The sequence below is a fragment of the Leucoraja erinacea genome, chromosome 27 (genome assembly GCF_028641065.1).
Source record: "Leucoraja erinacea ecotype New England chromosome 27, Leri_hhj_1, whole genome shotgun sequence".
NCBI classification, from domain to species: domain Eukaryota; kingdom Metazoa; phylum Chordata; class Chondrichthyes; order Rajiformes; family Rajidae; genus Leucoraja; species Leucoraja erinaceus.
The window spans coordinates 15,087,884-15,107,155 of NC_073403.1; the positions used below are offsets into that span (position 1 = coordinate 15,087,884).

The 19,272-nt window shown below is 41.6% G+C and overlaps 1 protein-coding gene across 3 annotated transcripts in view; it reads right to left on the reverse strand.

The window, feature by feature from the left end:
• The window catches only part of stat5a (signal transducer and activator of transcription 5a), a 98,873-nt gene that overhangs the window by 55,652 nt on the left and 23,949 nt on the right, over window positions 1-19,272 (reverse strand). The gene's annotated exons all lie outside the window — the stretch shown is intronic.

Sequence of the window (19,272 nt, forward strand, 5' to 3'; positions counted from 1 at the left end):
TGCAGTTATATAATAGGTTCACAATGAGCTAGTTTCACTTTTTAGTACTATTCATAGTACTTGCCAGCACCTTAAGTTCTGAACTGATATGAAAGTGAAAAGACAGGAAGTGCTCAGTTTACAGAGCTCAGATCTCTGCTAGATAACCACTGCATCATAACAGTTGGTTACACAGATTCATTTTAAACTATAACAGGATAAGGTCTGAACAAAATGAATAAAAGCACAAACATTACACCCAATATAATTTCAACTTATTTTTAAATTTCAAAATCTTAACCTCACCTTTATAATTGAAACACTTCATAATCAGCACAAACTCAAGATCGCACGTTATAAATTAAATGTGCGGCATCACCTTGAAGACAATGCAGATTATAGAAGATGATCCACAAAGTGTGGTAGAAAGTAAAGGGGAATGCCACGCTTGATCAGAGAAAGAGGATGGAAACAGGTGTATTAAATAAAACTGAATGTAATTGATCACCTCAATTAGTTATGGAAAACCACAGATAAAGAAATAGTCATCTTGGAAGCAGAGAAATGGTAGCAGCTAACCTCAGAACAGATACAATAAAGCTGGAGGAACTGGGAACGCCTGATATACAGAACTAAAACGAAACTAATTTGAAATATTCCAATTTTATTCTTTGATACTATTTGGTTGATAAGGCAGCATAACAGTACAACTACCAAACAATAGGACAATCTGCTCCAGTAACTATAGTTACAGTTTTAGTCTTGATGCACACAGATGTATATGATGTGTGGATACTAGATTTTACATGTGCATGTGGGTTTTGGACCCAGTTTTATGACAAGGAGGATACGATCAATCTTAGTTAGCATATCATACAAAATGATCTAGTATGTACTGACTAAATTCACAAAGTGTTTACATAAAAATTAATGGAGGACTGACATTACCTGACATTAGCTGAAGTAGGGAGGTTGACCGAATTCAGAGATTACCACACAAAAAAAAAGAAATTGCCTATTTGACTGCCTGAAACTTAACTTGTGAATTTTTGGGACCCATCAATTATTTATTTGCCTCTGTACTCCACAATTTGAGATTTGTAATAGAAAAAAAATCACATGTGGTTAAAGTGAACATTGTCAGATTTTAATAAAGGCCATTTTTATACACTTTGGTTTCACCATGTAGAAATTACAGCTGTGTTTATACATAGTCCCCCCCGTTTCAGGGCACCATAATGTGGGGGGCACAGCAATGTCATGTAAATGAAGGTAGTTATGTTTAGCATTTTGTTGCATATCCTTTGCATGCAATGACTGCTTGAAGTCTGCGATTCATGGGCATCACCAGTTGCTGGGTATTTTCTCTGGTGATGCTCTGCCAGGCCTGTATTGCAGCCATCTTTAGCTTATGCTTGTTTTGGGGGCTGGTCCCCTTCAGTTTTCTCTTCAGCATATAAAAGGCATGCTCAATTGGGTTCAGATTGGGTGATTGACTTGGCCACTCAATAATTGACCATTTTTTAGCTTTGAAAAACTCCTTTGTTGCTTTAGCAGTATGTTTGGGATCATTGTCTTGCTGTAGAATGAACTGCCAGCCAATGGGTTTTGAGGTATTTGCTTGAACCTGAGCAGATAGGATGTGTCTATGCATTTCAGAATTCATTATGCTACTCCCATCGGCAGTTGTATCATTAATGAAGATAAGCGAGCCAATATCTTCAGCAGCCACACATAATAATAATAATAATATATTTTATTTATGGGCGCCTTTCAAGAGTCTCAAGGACACCTTACAAAAATTTAGCAGGTAGAGGAAAAACATGTATGGGGAATGAAATAAATAGTAGAGACATGACTAGTACACAAAGTAAAGACAGAATACAATTCAAAACACAATATGAGGCAATTAATGCACAGATGAAAAGGGAGGGGGACGTGGGGCTAAGGATAGGCAGAGGTGAAGAGATGGGTCTTGAGGCGGGACTAAAAGATGGTGAGGGACACGGAATTGCAGATCAGTTGGGGGAGGGAGTTCCGGAGCCTGGGAGCTGCCCTGGAGAAGGCTCTGTCCCCAAAACTGCGGAGGTTGGACGTGGATGGAGAGGAGACCGGCTGATGTGGATCTGAGGGACCGCGAGGATTAACACATGCCCAGGCCATAACACCCCCACCACCGTTTTTCACAGTTGAGGTGGTATGCTTTGGATCTTGGACAGTTCCTTCTCTACATACTTTGCTCTTGCCATCACTCTGATATAATTTAATCTTCATCTCATCTGTCCACAAGACCTTTTTCCAGAACTTTGGTTGTTCTTTTAATTACTTCTTGGCAAACTGTAACCTGGCCATCCTATTTGTGCGACTAATCAGTGGTTTGCAACGCAGTGTAACCTCTGTAATTCTGTTCATAAAGTCTTCTGCGGACACTGGTCATTGACAAATCCACATCTGACTCCTGAACAGTGTTTCTGATCTGTCGGACAGGTGTTTGGGGATTTTTCTTTATTATAGTGAGAATTCTTCTGTCAACATCATGATAAACAGCAATAAAAGTTTCCAAAGGAGATGGAAAGACGAGGTGCTGAGAGCGTTCTTATACAGGTACCTGCATTAAGGACGCAATTAAATACACCTGAGCAAATACAAACGCTTGTGAAGCAGGGCCGTGGGGTCGATACCCAAAACACCCAACTCCGATCCCTTGATTTCTTGTGTACCCGACTCCGACCCTGACTCCTAACCCCTGTTACTTACAGGCAGCATCTCTGGAGAGAAGGAAGAAACTAGATGGAGCCAAGTGGGGGAAGGGGAGCGTAAAGGTGGAGACAATGACTGGAGGGCAATGAGTGGGGACACAAAAGCCGAAATCTGAGAATCTGATAAGGATGGTAATAAATGGGAACTATTGAGGGAGAGATGAAGGGTACCTGGTGCCATATGAGGGAGAGGACACAGTGAGTAAGAATGAGGGGTAGGCCATTTAGGATTGAGATGAGGAAGAGGACTGAGACAGAGTTGTGAATCTGTGGAATTCTCTGCCACAGAAGGCATTGCAGGCTTGTGCATTGATTGTGGATGATCAGTTATGACCATATTGAATGGCAGTGCTGGCTCCTAGACCTATTTTCTATGTTTCTATAAGTAAAGATTGTCGGTAGTAGATGGATTAAAACTAGAGTTGGAGAGATAAGAAAATTAGCCATGCGGGTGAGGAGGGGGTTTAATGGGAAAGTGAAAATGAGAGGACCAAGAGGAGAAAGGGGAACAAGTGGTGATGTTTACCTGAAATTTCATACTCAATGTTTGAACTATTTGGTTGCAGCCAACCTAATCTACTATGTTAGTCACAGCCATGCAGCACAGGAACAGGCCCTTCGGTCCAACGCAGCCAGACTGACCAAGATGTTCTATAACCCCCCCCCCCCCCAAAACCTTTCCTATCCATGTACCTTTTTAAATGTTGTTATTGGGCTAGCCTCATTTATCTCAACAGGCTAAAACATTTCCCTCTCAGCTTAAACTTATGACCTCTCCACCTCAATTTCATCCACTGGGTGTTGTTCTTTACTCTGTGAAAAAAGCTGAAAACGGACAAGTCAGTGTGGAAATGAGAAGGGAAATTGAAATAGCATGTAGCCAGGATCTCAGGATTGCTATTGTGGACAGAGCTCAGATGCTCTGCACACCAGTCACCTTTTCTGCATTTGGAATTGTTGAGGAGGCCACATCAACGACACTGGATGCAGTACTCTAGGGTGAAAGAGATGCATGTGAATCTTTACCTAACCTGGAAGAGCAGCTTAGGTCCCTGAAAGGTGATGAGGGAAGATGTTTAGAAACAAATGTTGCCCTCCAGCAGAGAAAGTGCCAACAGGACGATGGGCAGGTCAAGCAGTTATGGGGAGAGTAGTCACTGCAGAAGAGTGGGGAGATCAAGATGTGGCTGGTTGTGGGATCCTATTGTAGTTGGCAGAAGAGATAAAGGATATGCTGAATGTGGAAGCTAGTGGGATGAAAGGCAAGGACTAGAGAAACTAGGATTATTTTTTAACAGAGGATACATGGCCATAGCAATGAGTCTAAGAAAGTGGTCAATGAACAGTAGAAAACATGGGTGTGGGGGAGGGGTGGTGGCTGATCTGCCTAGTTACTCTAGTACTGCATGCCTTTTTTTTCAAAAACATTCTGGTAAACCCCTCATGCACCTTCTCTGAAATCTCTACATCTTGCCTACATTGTGGCAACAATTGGACAGAGTACCCCAAATGTAACAGAACCAAAAAGTTTTGCACAGCTGCAACACTATTTGCCAACTTTTATACTGAATGCCCTGACCAACGAAGGCAAGCATGTCATATTCCTTTACCTCATTATCTACTTGCGTTGCTATTTTCAGTGAGCTATGGACATGCACTCAAAGATCCCTTTGTAAATCAACGTCCCAAGAGTCCTAAGCCATCCCTTCATCACCTCCAGTTTAAATTCCATTTGGAATATTTTGGAGGACCAAGAGACCAAGAGTCCAGTCATTTACTATATTCCTTGTATTTGATCTCACAAAATGTAATATGCCACACTCTGATTAAACACCCTCTGCATTTCTCCACCCATATCTGTAACTGATCTATATTCTGCTTTGTCCTTGGACCTCCCCTCAATCCAAAATCCACCAATTTCATTTCATGTCAGTATTGCAGCTGAACAAAGGGAATAAATGCCAAAGTTGACTGGAAAGGGACCCTAGCAGGGATGACGGTGGAACAGCAATGGCAGGAATTTCTGGCAATAATTCAGAAGATGCAAGATCTTTTCATTCCAAAGAGGAAGAAAGATTCCAGGGGGAGAAAGAGACCGTGGCTGACGAGAAATGTCAAGATCAGTATAAAAATAAAAGAGAAGGCATATAACATTGCAAATATTAGTGGGAAGCCAGAAGATTGGGAAGCTTCGGAGGTGCAAAGGAACTTGGGAGTGCTGGTGCAGGATTCCCAAAAAGTTAATTTGCAAGTTCAATCGATAGTAAGATAGCAAACACAATACTGGCATTTATTTCGAAAGGACTTGTATCAAAACGGGGATGTAATGTTGAGGCTCTAAAAGGCGCTGGTCAGGCCACATTTGGAATATTGTGAGCAGTTTTGGACACATTATCTGAGGAAGGATGTGCTGGCTCTGGAAAGGGTCCAGAGGAAGTTTACAAGAATGATCCCAGGAATGAGTAGGTTAACATATGATGAGTGTTTGACGGCAATGGCCCTTTACACTCTGAAGTCTAGAAGAATGAGGGGGGATTGAATTGAAACGTACAGTGAAAGGCTTGGATAGAGTGGATGTGGAGAGGATGTTTCCACTGATGGGAGAGTCTAGGACTAGAGGTCACAGCCTCAGAATTAAAGGACATTACTTTAGGAAGGAGATGAGGAGGAATTTCTTTAGTCAGTGGGTGGTGAATCTGTGGAATTCTTTGCCACAGAAGGATGTGGACGCAAAGTCAGTGGATACATTTAAGGCAGAGACAGATTCTTGATATGAGGAGAAGGCTTGGAGAATGGGGTTAGGAGGGGGAGATAGATCAGCCATGATTGAATGGCGGAGTAGATTTGATGGGCCGAATGGCCTAATACCTACTGTCACTTATGATCTTACGAACGAATGAGACGATCTATATTTTCATGCAAATCATATACTTGCAAACACAAGTCACAAAACCTACTGTACTAAAAATACCTTTGCCATTGCATCCTCTCCATGACTAAGTCAGTATTGGATCCAATTTACAAAGTCACTGTGGATTTGATTTGAATTAACCTTGTGGACCAGCCTAAACAGGTCTTATCTCCATTTTTATTCCTAAAGTTTGTCCTTTTATGTCACCATGTCAACTCTAAATTATATTCTGCCAAGCCACCTGCCTTCAGACCAAACTACAAATGTTCAGCATGATTCTATTCCTTTTAAACCAATTATTTATTTATACTGCCACTCTTATTTGGCACCTTAAACATCAACACGCCACATCAAGTGTGCTCTTTAATCATCCATGACTTTGACTCTACTTTAAATAGCGATGCTACAATACCTACCTTCAGCGGTGCTGCAGTTCTGCCCTTGTCCGTTTGCGCGACTTTGGCGCCTTTGAGGGGGGGTGGGGGGATTAAAATGCAGATTTGTACCGCTTATTTCCTCGGGTTGCGAGTCGATTAAGAAAAATCGATCAGACTTCCGTTCCCGGTTTCTTTATTTTTTTAAGTCGCTGTACAATTTAATAGTTTGATTAAAATAAAAAGCGACTTCTAATGCCCTCAACGCCACAGCGTAACGGATCGCAAGAACAGGACAAAACAAAGGGTAAGTCGTTTATTTTACATATAATCTTGCTTCTTGGGGTGGCTATAATCTAATTTTACGTTGCGAAAATGTTATTTGGCTCCATACGAACCGGCAGTGTTTTTCCTGCCGATATGGGCTTCAAATTCACCGCAAATGCAACGTTCCAATCCAGAAACACCCACTCGCAAGATGATTTAAATCCTCATTTTGTTTTGGACAATCATGTCATAAGAACATCTAGATCGTCTTTATTTTGTGTAATTGTATAATCAATATTTTTATACTAAATATACACAACAGCTTTAGCCACATTTATTGTGCAAAAATTATTAATTTTCATTATATTAAAAGTAGATGTTTCTAGATTAATTTATGGGAATTAAACATTAAATTCCTTCAATCTGGCATATGTTCATGACAGTGAGATTTAAAAAATATTGTGTATCCTTGTGTGAATGGGATTAGTTTATTAATTGGATATTTAGGCTATTTAAAACAATTATCCTTTTCTTAAGAAATGGAATCTACAGGACATTCATAATGGGAAAGTAGTGGGCAAAAAGGCCTGTCATGGGTGGTTTGAAGAGCAAAAACTTGTAGTTTACAATGCCAAAATTGAAAGGTTGAGGAAAAACAAGGTGCACAGAGTTGTTTATTGGTTACAATCTGAGGAGTATGAAGATGCTATTGATTATGATATGCCAATGTACCAGGTAGCAACTGATCTTCTCCATAAAGACTTGGCCTATTGCTAGAAATTGTAATTTATTTACCTATCTGTTACGAACTTACAGCATATAATACAATATTAAAGTTCTGATCTTCAGAATATCACATTTTTGAATTTTCAAGGCAGTCTGGGTGTTTATTACTATTTCCGTCACAACGGTCAATTTTGTAATTAGCTACAATTAGGTAATTATCTAATTATAGGCTTTAATTTCAGGTCATCCGAGATGTGTTATATTTGTTTCAGAATGCGTCAATCTATAATAACTGAAAATTTCATTCAGTTCTCTTAATTTTTACGAAAGTTATGGGCATTTGACTGTCCTCGATCACAGCTTTTGTGTTAAGTCAATGGAAAAGCAATAGGGAACAAGATGCTAATTTCCGAGTATGAAAATGGCCATATCTTTTTTAATACTGAAGATATGAAAGTGAATTAGGTATCAAATTAAACTTCTTTTTATGCTTTATCTGATGGGATAATTGCAGACTTGATTTTTAAAATCTCAAAGTTTTGGAACATTGCTACCTTAAAGTGGCACAGCGCCAGAGACACGGGTTCAATCCTAATGTCAGATGTGGTGTGGAGTTTGCACATTCTACATGTGAATGTGTGGGTTTCCTCTGGCTGCATGCGTTTTTACTCTCACCCAAAAGATGTGTGGGTTTAGAGGCATAATTGGCTTTAAATTGCCTCTAGCATGTAGGATGGACACATGGGATAACAGAATAGTGTGATTAAGTAATCAATGATTGGCATGGACTCAGTGGCATGATGGGCCCATTTTCATGTTGTATCTCTAAACTAATCCAAATTTATCCCAGATAAAATTAACAGTAATTTGGACGATTATTAATAGCTTCCACAAAAAAGTTTAAAATGACTGGCCTTTTGTGGTTTGGTGCACAATGTACAAAATTCTGTACAACGTTCCCAGAAACAACTATCACCATAGAGGTCAAGCACGGTGGCAATTGTTTCACTCCTCGAGATGGAACCAAAGCAGGCAAACAGAATAGAGGTCCAGAACAAAAGTAAAGAAACTGGGGCAGCCCCTGAGGCTGCATAATGCTCGGCAAAGCTTAGTCAAAGACCTTTCACAGAACGTAAAATAGTACAGCAAAGGAAAAAGCTCTTCAGCCCACAATGTCTATGTCAAACATGATGTCGAGTTAAACAAATTTCTGCCTGCATGAGATCCATATCCCTCCATCCCCTGCCTGTCCATGTGTGTATCTGTCAGTCTCAAATACCACCAAATGCCAGTCACCACTGGCAGTGCAAACTAGCACCCACTAAAAATTAATTGCCCCACTTGGCTCCTTGAAACTTTCCCGATTTCATCTTACGCTTGGCCCCATAGCAGAAGCGTCCACGTCGCGGGGCTGGAAACTGGAAGTATCCTGAGCTAATTCTGCTACCACCGTCATCTATTGCGACAAGTGATGGTTTCCACTGATAGTCGCCGGAAGCCTGCGACCTTTTCAGGACGGACGATGACAGCGAGGTCAACATTTGTAACTTGATGGATACGAAAAGAAGAAGGATCTTACGCTTACTTATTTGACACTTGTACCCGAGTAAAAAGGTTTGCCTATCTACACCTCTCAATGTTATATACTTTGAGCTCTCCCTTCAACCTCTGACGCAATCCAAGTTTGCCCAACCTCTCCTGATAGCTATTAACTTCTGTTCCAGGCAACAATCTGGTAAACCTCTTCTGCACCCTCTCCAAAGCCTCACACCCTTACTATAATGGGCGATCAGAACTGCAGACAATACTTCAAATGTGGAGTAATGGATGTCTTATAAATCTGCAACATGACTTCCCCATTCCTAAACTCAATGCTCTGACCAATGAAGGCAATTATGCCATATGCTTTCTTTACTAATCTACCTGCATTGCCACTTTCAAGAACCAAAGGACCACAAGATACCTCCATACATCAGTGCTGTTAAGGATCTTGTCATTAACTTTCATTCCCCTAACATTCCATCTCCCTACATGCAAAACCTCACACTTACTCAGATAATACTCTGCCATTGCTCCGCCAATTGCTGTAGCTGATCCATGTCCCACCGTATACTTTGATGGCCATCCCCACTTGACCAATTCTGGTGCCGTTGCAAACTTACTAACTAACCATCTACATCAGGGGGCGGCAACCTTGTTCTGCATAGGGGCCGGGACGCATGTCTTGATCACCTTCATCACTTAGTTTAGTTTATTGTCATGTGTACCAAGGTACGGTGAAAAGCTAACCAGTTAGCAGAAAGACAATACATGATTACAAATTGTAATTCTCTGAAATTTATGTTGTCAGAGTCGTGACTTTTCTACCGACTCCGACTCCAGCAGCACCAAAATTGCTCCGACTCCATCTCCACAGCCCTGCTGTGTCCCAAATATTAGGGTACCCTGAAATGGGGGGACTATGTATAAACACTGTGGTAATTTCTATGGTGAAACTAAAATGTATAAAAATGGCCTTTATTAAAATATGACAATGTGCACTTTAACTATGTGATTTTTTTTCTATTACAAATCTCAAATTGTGGAGTACAGAGGAAAATAAATAAATGATGGGTCTTTGTACCAAACATTATGGAGGCCACTGCACATTTAGAATGAAGCAGCCAGTGAATGGGAAAACAAAGTCATTTTATATTTAATTAAGAATGAGGTTTAGATTAATTTTATTGGGGCATTCGTTGTTAGAAAAAGATAAATTAAAAGATAAGGCATTTTAATAATCAGCGTCGACCACATTTAGTAATCACTTCACATTACTCCAACATTTGCTCACATTGGAGTAAAATTGTGTTGTCTTTGGTTTAAACTAAATATAGGGGGCGCTGCTCTGGCAGCAGCCATGTCAGCAGCGCGTCAGTTTTTTTATCAACTTTTTCTTATTTTTTAGTATGTTTTAAAGTATGTATTTTGTGTTTCTTTATGTGTTTTGTGTGGGGGGGTGGTGTGGGGGGGTAAGGGGGAAACCGCTTCGGTCGCCTCCTCCATGGAGAGGCGACTTTTTTCCAGGTCGCCTCCCCCGTGGCCTAACATCAAGGATCGGTGCGACCTTTCCCGGAGACGCGCCCGGGGCTTCAGCAGCGGGCGCAGTGTGGACTCTCGGCGTGGAGCGGGTGAGCCCTCGCTGGGGCTCGCTGGAGGGGAGCGCTCCGTTTCGCTGGCCCCGGGGCAGCCGGCAGCCTGAAGTCGCAGCCTGAAGTCGCGGTCTGCAGAGCTCCAGCTGGTGCGGCGTCTACAGCCCGGGATCCCTCGTGGGGGACCCGGGGGAAGAAGAAGCCATCACTGCCAGCCCGCGGCCAACTTCTACCGCGGGGCCGGCATGGACTTACCAACACCCCTGGAGGGGAGCTTCGACCGCCGGCCCTGCAGTCTACGGTGCTTCTGGCTGCGGCGGAGACTTTAAATCTCGACCGCCGGCCTGCGGCCTACAACAACTTAAAGCCGCGGTCTCCAGTGAGGAAGAGCCGATCCAGGACTGACTCTGGACTCTGGTCCTGTCCACGGGGGGGAAATGGAGGAGGACTGGCCAAATTTTTGTGCCTTCCACCACAGTGATGAATGCTGTGGTGGATGTTTGTGTTACATTTTTTATTGTGGTTGTGTGTTCTTTATCATTGTATCGCTGCTGACAACCCAAAATTCCACCAGCCTGGCTGTGTGGTCATTAAAATACAATACAATACAAAACTTGTACAACGTATATTAACGTTTGGGCAAAAGATCCTGGATCTTAATCCATACATGTTGATGCACATTTCTTGTAGACACTTTAATAGCTGCATAAACTAATGCTGAATTATTTAAAATATGCAAAGGCTGCTTCAGGTCATTACAATAGAGTGGGAGATAAAAATAGGGCAGAAAACAATCTCTTCTCCAGTTCTACGGTCTTTCGAGAAATGCAAGGAAATATATCCCTCTCCCAGCTTTAAACATTATCGTAGCTATCTAGTTCATTTCACGCCACAGGTGATTTGCTTCCATTCACCTCTCAATGAAGTAGTAGATCCAAATGTTACTCTACTTTGGGCCACCTATCTCAATAGACAAGGCTCAATCAATAAGGCACCAATTTCTTAGCACTATTCTGTGCTAGGATGCTGTGCAAAGCCTACTAAATGGTAGCTACGAAAAATGATTGCGCTGTTTAATGTGCTTACATTTCTAATTTAGTTATACAATTTACTTTGGTTTTTATATTAAGAGGCACTTAAAAATATGTTGTAATTAGACACCAAAGACACTCCCACCATTTTCCTTGCTTTGAAGGCAAGACGGAAATCAGATGCTGCAGGGCAGAGCCTGTTCTCTGCACCACCTCCGATCGTGAAACTGGACTCTGGGCTGTGCAAGGTCAGAGATAGGCCTCTGCAGCCACGCCAGATACACTTGTTGATTCCTGGCATTGTCGTCTCCTGGAATAATAGTCCCACTATGTTTCTCTTTCAAGGAGATAATTTCTTTATTGGCCTGCCAAAGTTGTTTCTTCAAGATTGCTGCAGCCCCGCAGCAAATATTGCACACTTTATTTCTCCATCATCTTAAAAAAGCTAATTAATTTCCAAGGAACACAGACATGGTATTGATCTGTATTTTATTCACCAATGTTAATGATTAACTTTATAGAGACAGTTTTTACCCCAATATTACCAGTATTTGCTACTTCTTTTAGGTAGACATATTTTTGCATATTTCTATTGCTTAAAATTTAGAGCAAGAAAATGAATTGGAAAACTATAATAGTGTGTCTACAAATATATATATTATATATATATATTTGTAGACATACTATTATAGTTTTCCAATTCACTTTCTTGCTTTAAATTTTAAGCAATAGAAATATATATATATATATATATTTTTTTTTATATATATATATATATATATATCTGTGAACTGGGTTATTTCAAGAGATGCACTAAGCAATTTGCAACAATAGTGTTGATTTTAAAGCATTGTCTTAACACTGCGTGACTTCTTAGATGTGAGCATTTTATGTTAAATTTATTGCAAATTTGCAATTGACCTGCAAAGATAATGATGGAATGCTGCCTTCTTTGTGCATATTTTTTTTACTTAAGTGCAGAGCCAAATATATAGCATTGAACTGTTGAATACAATGTGTGTTATGTGACCACAGAATGTTAAAAAGACATCTGTGAAGGGACAAAAGCATTGCGTCATTAGGACAGATGGAGGAGTGAGAAAGCTTTGCAGTCAGTTAACAAGTTTAGGTGGAGTGTGTAATCAAAATGTTCATGACTCTTTAACCTTGGAATTGTCCAGACATTCCTGCTATTTACAGCTTATACTATTCAAACAAAGTATTTAGCTTCTCCTGCGAGCCAAATTGAATTCTACTGTGCAGAGATAAATCAAACTTTGTTGCTTTTAGCTATTTATTAAAAATCTAGGCTCGACAGCCTTAATGGATGTTTATCAGAAAATAAATTGCATCCCACAAAAGACAACTGTTTTTGTCACGGATTCTGAAATAATAAGGACCTCTGCAGTAAAGCTATTCTGGTTTTGATAAACAATCAGTTTCTGTCATATTCTAATATTAAGTTATAATTTAGTAGAAAATGTAGGCATTAAAGACTCAATAAGTACCTGATAACAGAAGACATTTTACAGAATTGAAATAACGAATTGTAGGGGCGGCACAGTGGCGCAACGATAGAGTTGCGGCTCTACAGCACCAAAGGTCCAGGTTCAATGCTGACTACGGGTGCTGTATGCACGGTTTGTACGTTCTCCCTGTAACTGTAATGGGTTTTCTCCATGGGTGCTCTGTTTTCCTCTCACATTCCAAAGACGTGCAGCCTTGTAGGTTCATTGGCTTCTGTAAATAGTCCCTAGCATGTAGGATAGAACTAGTGTATGGCAAGAGGCAGCGGGGGAGCCGGTGCATCGGCCACGGGCAGCCGGCAGGCGAAGATGATCTTGGTCTTAGCCGGTCTAGAGTAAAGCCTGAGATCTACCTGACTGTCGACGGTAAGGTATTGTTGAGGATGAGCTTTCTTGCTGTAAAAATTAAGACATTAAGGCAGGATGAGATTGTACTTTTGGCTGCAAACACTTATGATTCTGAGTGGATAGAGTCCTCGAAGAAAGTTCTATTTGAACTCGGCATCACTACACAGCGGAACGTTTCCCATAAAGGGGCACAGAAAGTCATCAACAACATAAAGAGTTGCCTTATAGAGTAATGAATGAGTGTGGGGAGAATACTCCCAGATTTGTCTCTCATTACTTGGAAGAACTGCTGCCGTGACATTTTCTAACATGGATGTCTCGAGCCTACTTGGGAGAATGGTGCAGCTGTACGCTGAGGTCTGCCCAATGAAGCACATTATGCAGCTACAGGCTGATGTAAGCAAAGATTTTTGTGCCATCACAGTAGAAATTGATCGCTGAGTGGGTGCATTGGAGCGCACCTTGATCACTACTCCAGGGTGTGCATTGACCTGACTCGGGGCGGTGGTCCGGATGTGTCAGTGGTAATGGATGGAGCCATTGGCGTGGCAGGCACAGCGCTGGGAGCTGCACAGGCAGGAGCCTCTGGCTTGGTTGTCGGAGTGAGGGCTGCGGTGGAGGGCCTTGCCTTAAACGTGGAGAGGGCAATGGCAACGGATAGTCCCAGTGGATCAACGTCGTTACCAGGATCTCCAAATTGGAGTCATGTTGTGAAAAAGGGTCGACGTCATGCTCCCGAGAACACTGTTAGTAAGCCAAGATTGCGCACTATTACCACCGGGCAGAGAAATAAATCCAGTAACGCTATGCCTATTATTGGTAACGGAGCTGCGGGTAACATCAAAATGATCAAGACTAAGCTGGTGAGTGCTTTTGCCTCCATGTTTTCACCAGACCTAGACGCCGAAATTCTATCTGTGTATCTTAAAGAAAAACTTGGCCGTGAGGTTACCTGTCAAAAGATTGACACTGTACACAGTAGATACTGTTCAATTAAAGTATCTGCGGAATGTAATGAGGTTGGCGAAATGTACAATCCGGAGCTCTGGCCAAATGGGGCATTTGTCCGGCGCTATTACGAGCCGCGCAGGGTTGGAGTCATTGGATCAAACACTGCGCCTGCTGCGGGGGGGGGGGGGAGGGGGGGGGGGGGGGGGGGGGGGGGGGGGGGGGGGGGGGGGGGGGGTGAGGGGAGTGTGCTTGCTGGTGCTAAAGGCACTCACTAGTCTCGCTAAATGACCATTCGGGTTTTATCGTCCAACTGTCGTGGCCTACATTTAGACCAGAATGCAGTTGATAAAGCTCGCCGCTCAGTTGTTGATAAGTGATATACTAAGATTTTATATGTATTTTATGGTGTTTTTTTATATGCAATGTATCTTTTATGTAATGTTGTCCCTTGTATGGACTTTGAGTCCGAAATAAAGTTTATTATTATTATATGCTTGTGAACAAAGGACTGAGGTAGGAATGTTTTCCCAAAATTTTTTTTTTCTAATGTTACCCGGTCTGCTGCCATAACATAGAACAGAGTAATATGTATCTGTATCTTGGCGTACAATCACCATCACTGGTTGTCGCATACGTTAGGATATATTGTGAACAAATCTAGGCTTAACAGAGGTTCTCATCAAAAACAACCCAGATTTCTTACTAATTTCTTACTTTTTATCCGTGTATGGGTATGTATGTTTGCCATTTTCTCTTGCATTATTTATGAAGGATTCCCCATGAGGTGTTAAATTGGTAAGTCTACATTTGTCAGGTTTATCTTTCCCATTTCACTGGACCGCAGGAAATTTTTCCTAAATCAGAGGTGTTAGGATATAATTGGAGGACATTGATTCATGGTAAGGGTTGGCCAGGAAGAGATTTGGAAGAGACTAGACTAAGTGGGACCCGTTGGGTCCTGGTCACACAGGAGGCTTGGTCCCCCAACGCAATTTTCCACCACTCACCCATAGCCCCCAACTGCACAGGCGCAGCTCATTGCCCCTCATCCCTGGCACTCTATCCCCCTCCTCCACCCTCCCTCTTCTTTCCCCTCTCCTCCTCCCCCAATCCCTCCCACCTTTCTCTTCCCCTCCCCTACCCTCAGTCACTCCCTCCCTCCATAACTATTCTCCCCTCCCTACCCCCTATTATACCTCTATCCTCCTCCTTCCACACCCCTCGCCTCCCCTATCGCCCCCACTATCCCTGCTCACCTCTTCCACTGCCCTCCTCTCCGTCTATTCCCCACTCCCTACCTCCCCCACTTCCACTACTCTCCCCCTCCTCTCCCTCTATTTCCCCTCCTACCCCATTCTTCCTCCTCACCTCTGCCCTCATCTTTTCCCTCTCCTCTTCCCCTCCCCAAATCCATCCCTCACCTCTCCCTCCCTCTCCTTTCCCCTACCCTCAGTCACTCCCTCCCTCCATAACTCCTCTCCCCTCTCCCCTCTCCCTCTATCCCCTCTCCCTCTATCCACTCTCCTCCCCCACTCTCCCTCCCCAGAATCTCGAGGTTGCCGCTCCTCTCCCTCCTTGCATGCCCCGGAGGAGCATCAGCCGTCGGCGCCCTCAGAGCCAGGCCTCGGTTCGGCCCGGAAGCACCAGCAGCTACAACCGCGCCGGTGTGTGGGCAGGAGGAGAGAGGGGGGGAGAGCTCGGAGAAAAGATGGGGGAAGAGCCATGGGGAGAAGGGGGTATCACGGGGGAGGGGGCAGGAGCCAGCGACGGGGACCAGAGGAGAACGGGGTGGAGCTGCGGGGCGTTGCGATGGCAGTGCGTTTGGGACTCACAGCGGGTGCTGGATGCTCTCCTCCGCCGGGATCAGACTCTCCGCTTTCCGTTTGGCGACATTGTCGCGCTGCTTATCTGCTGCGCTGCTGCTAGGGGCGGGGCTTTTTTGGGTTCCTCTGAAAGTTCGGTTGCAATCCTCTGCTGGCTTTCCTCATCTCCACTAAAGATGCGATGACGCAGGAAGGGGCAGACCGTCCCGGGGAGTGACAGGGGAAGAGACTCTGGAAGGCTGGAGAAGAAATCTATCTGCGCACGTGCATTTTTTAAGATTTTTAAACCTCGCTAACTTTGACGACATTCAACCAATCGGAACGAAACTTGGTGGACTCGCAGCATAGGAGAACGGTGAAAAATCGTAGCGTTATCGCGAACTGTTTTTGCGCAAATTGAATGACCATTAAACCGGAAGGTAACAAGATCAGAGTTTTAGTTATGTATAGATACGAGGGAGAGGGAGACCTTTACCTAGAGACGAGCCAGTATCTGGAATGCACTGTTTAGAATGTAGTTGAAGCTGGGCTTGCTGACAGCATTTAAGTGTCCAGAGGACCACTTGATTTGCCTATGTTAATGACCAAGCACTGGGAGATTGGATTAATATGGAACAGTGCCCACTCGCCAAAGTGGAGGAGTTGGGACAAATGGCCTGTTTCCATGCCATATGACTCTTTGACGTTTAAAGATTCGAGGAAAGGTATACTTAAGCAAAACAAACCTTACTAAACCACAATAGGTACAAAAGAAAATCAAAGTAAAACTGAAGAGTACTGCAATCCCATTGGCTACTTGTAATTCCTTTTCTTTGCTTCAAAATTAGTTGGAAAATAGAAAGCATGAAAAAAAATTATTCAATGGTGAAAACATAGATCTCAATCATATATATTAATTGCATTTAAGGTGCATCTAAGATAAGTGATAACCAGAGTCAAGAGAGTTTTATTGTCATATGTCCCAGATAGAACAATGAAATTCTTACTTGCACAGGAACCAAGTAATAAAGGCTCAAAAAGAGGGGGAAAGTTGGTAGGATATAAGAACAGTTGGTAAGATATGAGGGACAGCAAGCTTGAAATACTTATGATAAAGATAACAAACGTAACTCTCGGCCATAAATCTGAGGAAGGTAAATGTGCATCCAATAACAGGAATCACCAGAAACCTCATATTAGCCAGATAGAGCGAATGTTAACACAATTGTCCAATAGAGTCCACCTGGCTTGTTACCTCAACTAGAGAACACTGTGGAAGCAAAATGTAATTCCAAGAAATGCAACATTCTTTTAAAATTATTTTTAAATACTTATTTATTATTTTTACTAATAAGTGTACATATGCGTCAATGGTTGTCGTGTTTGTATTTTTTAACCGGAGCAGATGCAATGACAATAAACGTATTCATTCATTCATTCATTCACAATAGGAATGCTGAGTAACAACAGTAAAAGCAACCGGTGGCTAAATTCTGCATTTACAGCAGCATTTTTTCCCTCAAAGAAATCGACTTTCCAAACAATTGAGAATTCCAGATATTACAATTTCTACCTAATCAATTTACCCTCATTTTATATTTACAGTAAATCAATTTTGTATTATATTTAATGCAGATTGTAAATGACCACAATTAAGAACTTCTGGGCGACTCAGTCCTTTCAATTTCAAAGAATGACGGAAGTTTAACTTCTTACAACTGTTCCATAATTATCCCGTTCAGCACCTCATCCTTTTTGTTCTTACCATGTTTTAGACCCAAGACTTTCTCCTTTAAATCATCATTAAAACATTCTGCCGATAACTAGTGTATACTACCCAATTCTCAGTTGAATACATCAAAATAATAGGTGTTTTTTGTGGGTATTGTTCTGCCTTAAAGCAACATTTTAACAGAGATAATGTAAAGTCGTTGTCCTCTCAAAAAATGCAGTGCAAAAATTGCAAACAGTTTGAAAAAAACAGCGAATTATTTTCAGTGAAAATTAAATGACATGTTAAACAGTCCTTTATTCCTATCTAAAAATGGCCTTCATAAACTTAATGAACGAGACTTAAAAACTTAGCAGATAAAAATGCACTGTTAATTTTATAATTATGCAATATTACACCCGGGTTAATATAAAATGCATATTTTAGGTTGTCCCTTTTGATAAAATTATTCCAGACACATGTAAAAGGGTTTCAAAGATTATTTAACTATTTCAAGGAATTAAAATGAGAAATTCAAACTCATTATCCACAATTACAAATATGTAGATAAAAAGTGCTGCTTAAACAGCAAATTCTTATATAAAACTGCCAATTGAAAGCACTTTCATGCTTTCTTACAACATCTTACCAACTATGACAAGAATTACCAGTTTAAGGTTTTTAAGTAAAGCTAAATCACAAAATAAAAATTCCGTGAACACGACATTATCTGTTACTAAATTCTCAATAATAGTGACACAAAACTTTGCTTACCAATAAAATTACACTGGTCAGTATGCTTACATATCAGACAATACCAAGCACTGCAATGACCTACAAAATGCTTTGCATTAAAAAAAAAATCAGGATAACTAAAATACAGCTGAATACATGCTCTAATACAAGCTATAAATGATAAAGACAATCTGATCCTCATAAGGAAAGACTAATCTCCAATATTAATGTTGGAAAAAGCTATAAATTTAACTTAGAGAGAAGCACAAGTTAATTCTATATCCATGTGGATTAAGACGAGTTACAATATAGCTATCCCCCACTATATTAAAATATGTTCATCTCTGGACAATTGGTTGACAAAGAGTACCCTTTCAAAATACATAGCAAACCATTTCAGAATTTGATGCAATTCAGTACAATGCATGTAAAATTAATCTGAAGTTTAGGGTGCAAAAAGACAATTTATGTGATCAATCCTAGAAATAAGACAACATGAAATATCATGAACAAAAAACAATGTTTAATTTAGAGATACAGCGTGGAAACAGGCCATTCGGCCCACCGGGTCCACGCCAACCAACAATATCCCATATACTAAAACCTGCACCACTTTAGAATGTGGCAGGAAAACAGAACACCTGGAGTAAACCCAACGTGGTCACAGGGAGAAAGTACAAACACCGTACAGATAGCACCCATGGTCAGGATTGAACCCTGGTCTGTGGCGTTGTGAGGCAAGAGCTTTATCGCAGCATCACTGTGCCATTCTTGTGAGTTTATTCTTGTAACTTTAACCTCTAGGTGGTGAGCGCAAGTTAAGCAGGCGTCCTATAATCTACCCTACTCCTTGCGTACAGACATGGTATATTAACGCTCCTCAATCTAGAATGATCATTGTATTGTTCTTGAAGCGATTGCATGAACTGTTCCATGATGGTCACATAAAAGATAACAAATCAATCATTCAATGCAAATCAAAGTCCTAAATGTCTCTAAACGAAGTGAATCTTAAAAGTAC